Below are 9,060 nucleotides of genomic sequence, written 5' to 3'. Positions count from 1 at the left end.
CACATAAAAGATGAATTAAAATCAATAATAAAAGAGCACACGCCAATCGCGTGGGTACAAGAGACTAAGAGAGAGCATGGCGGCTCGCGCCACACCCCTCTCGCGGGATCGGGTCCCACAGTTCCCCATCCAACTCAGAATGATTCTGGCCCTATCTACCCCCCCCCCCACAGAACCCCCAGCAATCTCTCACCCCCTTGGATCGAAACTGCTTAATCCCCCCATCCCCACCCATAACCCATTTTCCACTCTCAGCTTCGAACCCATGGATGATGAAGATTTGGAACTCCCCATATAGGGATCAGCGGAGGAATCTGAATCTGAACCCCCAAGCTCTAGTAGTTTTGCCAATTTGAAATCAAATTGGTCCCCTATACCGGAGAACAAAAAAATCACTTTGAATGATGGAGAAATTCAACCAGATGAAACAGTATCTCTCGATGCCCAAACTCAATCCTCAATCATTTCCAATGATAAGGCTGGTAGCGTGGAACGTTAGAGGGCTTTGCACGAAGCTCCGGAGGGAAGAAATTCAGAGCCTTACTTCCAAAAACCAAATTTCCCTCCTTGTCCTCTCTGAAACTAAGGTCACCACTGACAGGCTCATTGAATATACCACTGAAATCTGTCCTGGTTGGGCTTTTTTCACCAATTATGATCACGCAGTCAAAGGTCGTATATGGATCCTCTGGAACCCTCAAATTCTCAACTTCCAACCCCTCAGCTCATGCTACCAAATTATTCATGGAAAGATTTAATACCTTCATTCCAATCTCAAATTCAGTCTCTCTGCAGTCTATGGGCATAATGCTGGCATTGAACGAAGATCTTTATGGAGTGACCTTAGAACATAAGATCAATCACCAATCTCCCCTGGATTGCCATTGGAGATTTTAACATCACCAGGTTCCATAGTGAGAGGTTCGGTTGAGCTAAGCCTATTCAAGAAGAGATGGAAGAGTTTAACTCTTGTATTCATGACTGCTATTTGGCTGACCTCAAGACCATTGGCCAATCCCTCTCCTGGTCTAACAACTCCAGAATCAATAAGCTAAAACTCCGCAGGCTCGACAGAGCTCGTGTTAATGAAGAATGGTTGTGCCATTTCCCTTGTTCCTTTGCAATCCATCTTCACCCAGGTCTCTCTGATCATTCTCCTATTCTGATTCAACATGATTCCAACCCAATCCCTTGTGGCCTTAAACCTTTTCGCTTCCACAATATGTGGTTGGATGACAGTTCCCTCTTCGAGGTGGTGGAAAGAGCATGGAATTCTTCTGTCTTTGGAAATCCAATGTTCAAACTGGCCTGCAAACATAGAGAAGTAAAAAAGATATCTGAAAATTTGGAACACCAATGTGTTTGGAAAGATTGATATCAAAAAACCAGAAGCTAAACAAATTCTTGATACCATCAAGTCTTGGATTGCTTCTGATCCCACTACTCTTCAGCTCCGAAAAGATGAAATTGAAGCAAAGAAAAACCTCATCAAAATTTCTCGGCATGAAGAATCAATGCTCAAGCAGAAGGCCAGAATTGATTGGCTCAATCTTGGTGACACAAATTCTGTCTTCTTCTATTCTGCTTTTGGCTTCGAGAAGGAACAAAAACAATATTTTGGCTCTCAAAACCAGCAATGGAGAATTCACTTCTAACTCTTAGGAAATTTCAGCCACCCTCAAAAAAAATTTCCAATCCCTCCTGAACCAACAAAGAACTACCATTGCCCCTGAAGATATCCCTGATCCTAAGTTCAAATTAACCCCCTCTGAAGCTGCCTATCTCACCCGAGAGATTTGAGAAGATGAAATCAAAGATGTAGTTATGAATTGTGATGGGAGTAAAGCACCTGGTCCTGACGGCTTCAATGGGCTTTTCTTCCAATCGTTCTGGTATTTGATTCACAAAGATCTCACAAAAGCTATTACCCACTTCTTTCGAACTAATAAGCTCTTAGTTGAGATTAACACCACTTTCATCTCCTTGATCCCCAAAACTAAAGATGCATCATCTCCTGAAATGTTTAGGCCTATATCCAAGATCATCACAAAAATCATGGCTACTAGGCTCCGGCCAGTAATGTGCAGAGTTATCAGCCCGAATCAGTCAGCTTTCATAAAAGGGAGGATCATTCAAGAAAACATCCTTCTAGCTCATGATTTAGTCCATAATTTCCACCTCCAAACTAAACTCTCCGGAATGTGCCTAAAGCTGGATTTGAAGAAAGCATTTGACATGGTACGACATGATTCTCTCATTCTTTTCATAGGAAAAATGGATTTTAATGACAAATGGTGCTCCTGGATTAAAGAATGCATTCAAAAAGCTTCTTTCTCTGTTCTTGTTAATGGATCCCCTGTTGGTTTTTTTCAATCCACCAATGGGATCAGACAAGGAGATCCCTATCTCCTCTGCTATTTAGTCTTTGTATGGAAATGTTTTCCATATCCATAAATGAAGCCATATCAAATTCAGAGATATCTACTCCTTTCTCCCATGGTGAAATCAGTATTTCTCATCTCCTCTTCGCAGATGATATGCTTATTTTTGCCGAAGCTACCCCCCAATCTGCCCTTGGAGTTAAAAGATGCATTTAACAATTTAACCATTGTTCCGGGCTGGAGGTGAACATAAACAAAAGCAAGATTTTCTTCACTGAAAAAGCTAAGCAGGTCAATACCTCAATCTCATCCATTCTTTCTATCCCTGAAGGTCAATTCCCCATTAAATACTTGGGGCTCCCCTCATCTCTACAAGACTTAGAATTTCTGACTGCACCATGTTAATCAGTAAAATCCAAAAGTGTATTGCTGGATGGGCTAACAGATGCCTGTCTAGGGCTGGGAGAGTTGAACTTGCTAAAACAGTCCTAAACTCTTTCCAACTCTACTGGTCTGCCTCATTCAATCTCCCATCCACTATTCTTGATAAAATTGAGAAGATCATTCAAAATTTCATTTGGGCTGGGCACTCTCAAAGAAAAGTTATTCATCCAATATCATGGAACACCATTTGCACTCCAAAATCTGAAGGGGGCTTGGGGATTCGAAGACTCCATGATATCAACTCTGCATGCCAGATGAAAAACTTGTGGAATGTTATTAATGGCAGAAACTCCTTATGGTCGGATTGGTTTAATCACAAATACTTGAAAAGAAGAACTTCTGGACTGTGAATATGACATCCAGGCCTTCCTGAGGAGCCAAAAGTATCTTCAAAGCCAGAGAAGAAGCTAACCGGCTCATTTGCTATGTCATTGGAGATGGTAAAGGAATTGATTTTTGGAAACACCCTTGGCACCCTGATGGTCTCATCTCTCACTTATACCTAGAAGGAAGAATTCTCAACTCTCTTCCTCAATCTACCACAGTTGATAACCTCCTCAGTAACGGCGAATAGATCCCAACTAACCAGCGCACTCTTCCTGGCCTTCACCTCATTCTAAACTCAGCTCTTATCATCCCTGGGAACCATAACCAAGTAATTTGGAAACCTCACCCAAATGGAAACTTCACTTTGACAAGTGCCTGGCAAAGTATCAGAACCCACCATCCCAAAATTCAATGGTTCTCTTCTATCTGGTTCAAGGGCCACATCCCTAGACATAGCCTGGTTGCTTGGCAAGCGCTCCATTGTAAACTTAGCACCAAAGCTAAACTCCTATCTATAGGGATCATTACTGAAACCTCTTGTCCCCTATGCTCTTCGGGAAGAGAAGATTTGGACCACCTTTTCTTCAACTGCTCTTTCACTTCCTGGATATGGAGATCCCTATTATGGAGGTTCTCGATTAGAAAGAAACCAAAGAAAACATTGCTTGAAGAAGAATCATGGATCAGAAATAACATAAATTCTAAAGGCAGATATTTGGTTGCTCTCCGCCTTACCTTTTGTGCTACTATCTACTGCATCTGGATCGAAAGGAATAGAAGGATCTTCGACAAATGCAATCGCCACAAGCAGAGCATCCTCTGGAATATCATTCATATTATACGATCTAAAATTCTTTTCCTCAGATTGGATGGAAACCTTGACCCCAAAGACGATTTCCTGGCTGCTAAGCTGAAACTTCCCAAGTTCAGCAAACCTGAATTGATAAAAACATGCAGCTGGATTCCCCCGGATGAGGGTAGATTCAACTGAATTCTGACACATCTCTCTGTCAAACTGAAGCAGCCATTGGAGGGCTAATCAGAGACTCCAACAGCAACATCATTACAACTTTCTCCATTAATATGCCTCCAAAATCCATCCAGGAGCTGGAAATGCAAGCGATTCTTGTTGGTACCACCTCAGCAAGGAAGTTAGGCCTCAATCACCTTTGGATTGAATCTGACACCCTCTTCGCCGTCAATGCTATCAATGGGAAAATCAAATGCCAATGGAAGCAAATCCAATTCTCTTCAACCTCAAAGCTCTCCTTGGTGAATTTCAGAGTTGGAAGATTACACATATCTGGCGGGAAGCCAACTCAGCAGCAGATCTTTTATCCAAAACTAATTGTTGCATCAAAGGAGAAGATCTTCCTCCCTCAAACCTGCCCCCTGATCTGATGGCCCTTGTCTTAGATGACTCATCTGGAACTTTGTATACTAGATTGTAGTTCCCATGTCTATTTTATTCTCATTTGCTATGTTTCTAGGGAAGCTCTTTAGGAGCCCTTCTCCCGTTTGTCTCTTTATCTGTTCAATAGTTTCTTCCATTGTTTGCTGCAGGTTTTGTTGGAGCCTGCCCCACAAACTGTTGGCCTTTGAGCCCCCCTGATTGTACTTTTTCTCTTTTTAATGATATCTGGTAAGGGTCTTGCCTAACCCCAGCTTACCCAAACAAAAAGAAAAAAAATTTCTTACCCTTTGGTTTAAGTAAATCAACAAAAAGTAGGTTCTTTTGCGTTATCATTGTTGGTCTTACTCTACTCTAGGTTGCCATCTCATTTTCCCAGTACAAAAGATCCAATTTAAAAAAGGGAAATGATAACCGATGGTTTGATATTTTCACTAATGCATCTTATCTTTTATTATCTAAAGAGCTGGCAAAAGGTTATTAAAGTTCCCAAAAAGCACTCAAAAGGCAATTAGAAAAGAAAAGACAAGTTGGGTCTGGGTAATTATTAAAACATGGTTGTGTTGATATCATTTCCGTTTCGAAAGCTCTTAGCATGAAGACGGGATCCCTTCCAATCTGGTACTTGGGTCTTCTGCTTTTCTCCTTGAGGGTTTAAAGGGCAATTGCACGCATCCGTATGGAATAGTCAAGCCCTAAAAATTGGGATGGGTTACCCTATGTCATAAAAAAAAAAGAGTTTATGGAATTTTCTTAAGGAAAACCCACGGAAGATATTCTATCTCGAATGATTGGGCAAAAGGTAAATACATCAAAGTTATATCTCGTGGGTATGGCAAAATATTCTAGTAGTGTGAAAATTTCCAGCCTTGCATCTATTTCCATATTGGGGACAGCTAAAACAACAATTTTTGGAAGTTGTGATCAGTTGAAGAAATGCAGCACTCATGGACCACACTTCAGTACTTTACTGAAGGTAAGTTAGGCAATGTTTAACATCACTCACCTATTATCTGTACTATCTGTTGATGATGACATGAGATTGTTGGGCCCTGTCAGTTTTGGATTTTGAGAACTGATTGTGACTCCAAAATCAAGTCATTAGTAGCAGATACTTCTTCTGCAACAAAAGTCATGGAGATTTTCAATCTATTTAAGATTATACCAGGCTTCGAAATGATAAGATCAAAGATCAAATTTCTAAAATTACTGGCATGAAGATCATGAGATCCCTTCCAATCCGGCATTTGTGTCTTCCTAATCTCCTTGAGATTCTCTATTAAAGCATGGTTTGCAAATTTCTAATTTTAAGATGAAAAAGAACGTGGTACTAGAAACATAAAGTTTTTCTACAAGACACTACAAAGAGGATTATTTTCTCTAACCAGTTTGGATTGCAAGAAAAAGATGTCACTGAAAATTTTGTTTCTTTTTTAAATTTAGAGGGAAATAATATTATTATGGTTAAATTTGAGGGATATCACAATGTATTGAAGGTCGATAAAAATTGAATATCAACTTAAGTTTTTTAAGTGTACAATAACTTTCATTTCCAATCTTTTCCAAAAATATAGCCATTGATTTTTTTTTCTGGGGGAAATTCTTTTGTAAGCTCCCCTTGATTACATCGTTACTTTTCTTTGGTTGCACAAAATCTCGGAAGGATTTTGTTTGGATTTGGAATGTCATTCCTCGTTTGGCTGCTAGTATTGCATTGAACTCCTCGGAGACTCTCGGTTATCTCAAGGGTAATTATTACATATCTTGGGAATGGTGCTCTCTTTCTTTTCTCCCTCTCTATATTAGTAATGACAACCCTACTTATTCCCCTACTCCTTGAGTCTATGCCGCTCAACCAAACACTACTTACTACTGTTCTACTAGGTAATTCCAGGAAAACCCATTGCTTGTCTCCTCCCTGTTGACTACTTAATCCACTGCTCTACGAGTCTGCCGCGGACTAGGAGAATATTGGAATAAGTAGTCAACAGGGAGGAGACAAGCATTGGATATGCCTTGAATTACCTTTAAAATGGCCACAGAGGAAGTCACTTTCACAATGAATGGTAAATGGCAATTTTGCGGCCAACACTGAGGGCATGGAGGACGTGTGTGTGAAATTAAGACCATTGATATTGTGGAGCACGATGAGGCAACCAACATGATCTTGGTCCCATCTCAAAGCAGCATGTCATGCATAAGGGCTACGAATATCAAAGCTCAGCCTTTTTTAGCAGAATACTAAATTGAGGCTTTGTGGATCAACGGCCTAGATCATCCGATCAATGTGTTCTCCACAGCATTTGGCCGGACTTATGGTTGTCATTCAGACCAGATCCGGCGGCCCCTCAGACCAATGGATCTGATCACAAAACAAGAAAAAAACCACCCTGATTCAATGATTTTTAACCCTCTGTTTTGGGCCCACTAAATGGACGGCGATAAATCTTCTGCAAATAAGACCTTGGGACCATCCATAGGAAATAAATGGCTTGGATTATTGAACAATCGGCCATCACTAGTTTTTCAACGCACTTTTTTTTTTCAATTCATATAAGAAACCCTATTTAAAAGAGATCACATTGTAGTTTTTACGGTGAGGGTTTATGGGGTTAAGCCTATTTACACTGTGCCCAACGAATGAACGGTTTGGATCATCCTATGATGTGGGCTCCACTGTAGTTTTTTTAAAAGTACTGGACTTCATGTGCACACATCATTTAAAATCACGTCCGAAAGAGGGAAATATTATTGCACAAACTCAGCAGTATTTTCTTCTTTAATTACCTTTTAACAGTTCTTTAAAAAGAGAAAAGTACGGAACGGCGCCGTAATTACCGAAAATTACGGATTTAGGGTACCTTTTAAATGAATCATCAAACACGGGAGATTCTTCAAAAACGGGTGGAAAATAGACCCCAATACCCTTGTGACATGATCAGAGTTCTCGTATGTTGCCCTTCCTGACAAATTCACAACCCAACGTCAATCATTATCTTCTATTATTTCTCACTTCTCTTTTGGATGAGAACAGCTACGTTATTGACTATTTTATTATTACACATATCTTTGGGCGTAGAACGGCGATGTTATTGAATATTTTATTATTTCTCACGTCTCTTTTTTCTTAAAACAGGACATTATTGAATATTTTATTATTTCCCACGTCTCTTATAGATATGAAGTTACGAACGACTACGTTATTGAATATTTTATTATTTCTCACCTCGTTTTGCTTAGAACGGCTATGTTATTGAATATTTTATTATTTCTCACATCTCTTTTAGTTGAGAATGCTGCGAGAATATCAAGTACGCTGCCGGATTCAAGAAACACCTATCGTTCAAAGATATCAAGTACAACGCCAGATTCTAGAGTACGCCGCCGGAATATCGAGTATACTGCCGGATTTTCTGGGTTCAAACATGTGTTCCAAACGTATCGAGTACGCCGCTGGAATATCAAGAACGCTGCCAGAATATCAAGGGGTACACCAGCGAATATAGTGTGCAAGCAGAAATATGGTGTACGACGGCGGAATTCAAGGGTACGCCAGCGGAAATAATGGGTACGCCAGCGGAATCTCATACAAAGAGGAGGTATTATTAGAAGACGCCACAATTCCATATTGGTGTCCACATGTCGTGGAGCCAAGATTTAAACGAACCCAAGGAACTCTGGGTTCAAAGGAAAATTTCAAATCCAAACCAAACCAGCTGTATATAGAGGCACCAATGTTCCAAAAAGTTTTTTTAACGCGTGCAAAGCATCCATCCGTCTCTACTTATTTCCAACAGCCAAGATAGAAACGAACACAAGGTTTTATCGGTTCAAATACACATTCAGACAAACCAAAAGAAACCTTGTGAAGCGCTCCAATTTAGTAGGCATTAAATACAAGGGGATTTTTTGTAATGAAAAAGAAAGCTGAAGGAGATTCTTGTTGATGTAAGTCTTTTTTCCACCCGTTTGTGAAGAATCACCCGTGTTTGATGATTGTTTTAAGAGTACTCAAAATCCCTAATTTCTCAAAACTACTGCCACCATGCCGTACTTTCTTCAATACTTATTGTACAAATCTTTTTTCTTCTTTAATCGTCTCGTGAGAGCTTTTTGGGAGATGTAATTCCCTTTTGACAGTTCTTTAAATACTAAAAGACAAGATTCTTTGTGAGAATGTCAAAATTTGGTTTTGCCGATATCATTTCCCTTGAAAGGACATTGTCTTTCTCTAGTTCTATGTCTTCCTCATCCTTTTTTTAATAAAATGTTTCCTTGGCCCACCTTACATTATAAAAAGCGTATTTTTTTAATAAATCACTTGGGGCACCTGATTTGAAGATCCAAACCGTTCATTTATTGGGCTAACGCAAAGAGACCTTGGCCCAACCAATGGTTGATATTGGATGGAGAGAGGGAGGGGTGTGAGGAATACAAAAGTACTAAGTACCGGTCATAGAAAAGTGCTGTAGGGTGTTGTGGCTTCACAGATAGGTA

This window comes from Tasmannia lanceolata, unplaced genomic scaffold, assembly GCF_043159265.1.
Source record: "Tasmannia lanceolata isolate RefF3 unplaced genomic scaffold, GAP_Taslan_0.1 ptg000015l, whole genome shotgun sequence".
Classification (NCBI taxonomy): domain Eukaryota; kingdom Viridiplantae; phylum Streptophyta; class Magnoliopsida; order Canellales; family Winteraceae; genus Tasmannia; species Tasmannia lanceolata.
The sequence above is the reverse complement of the archived record's forward strand: the minus strand, read 5'-3'. Positions refer to the sequence as shown.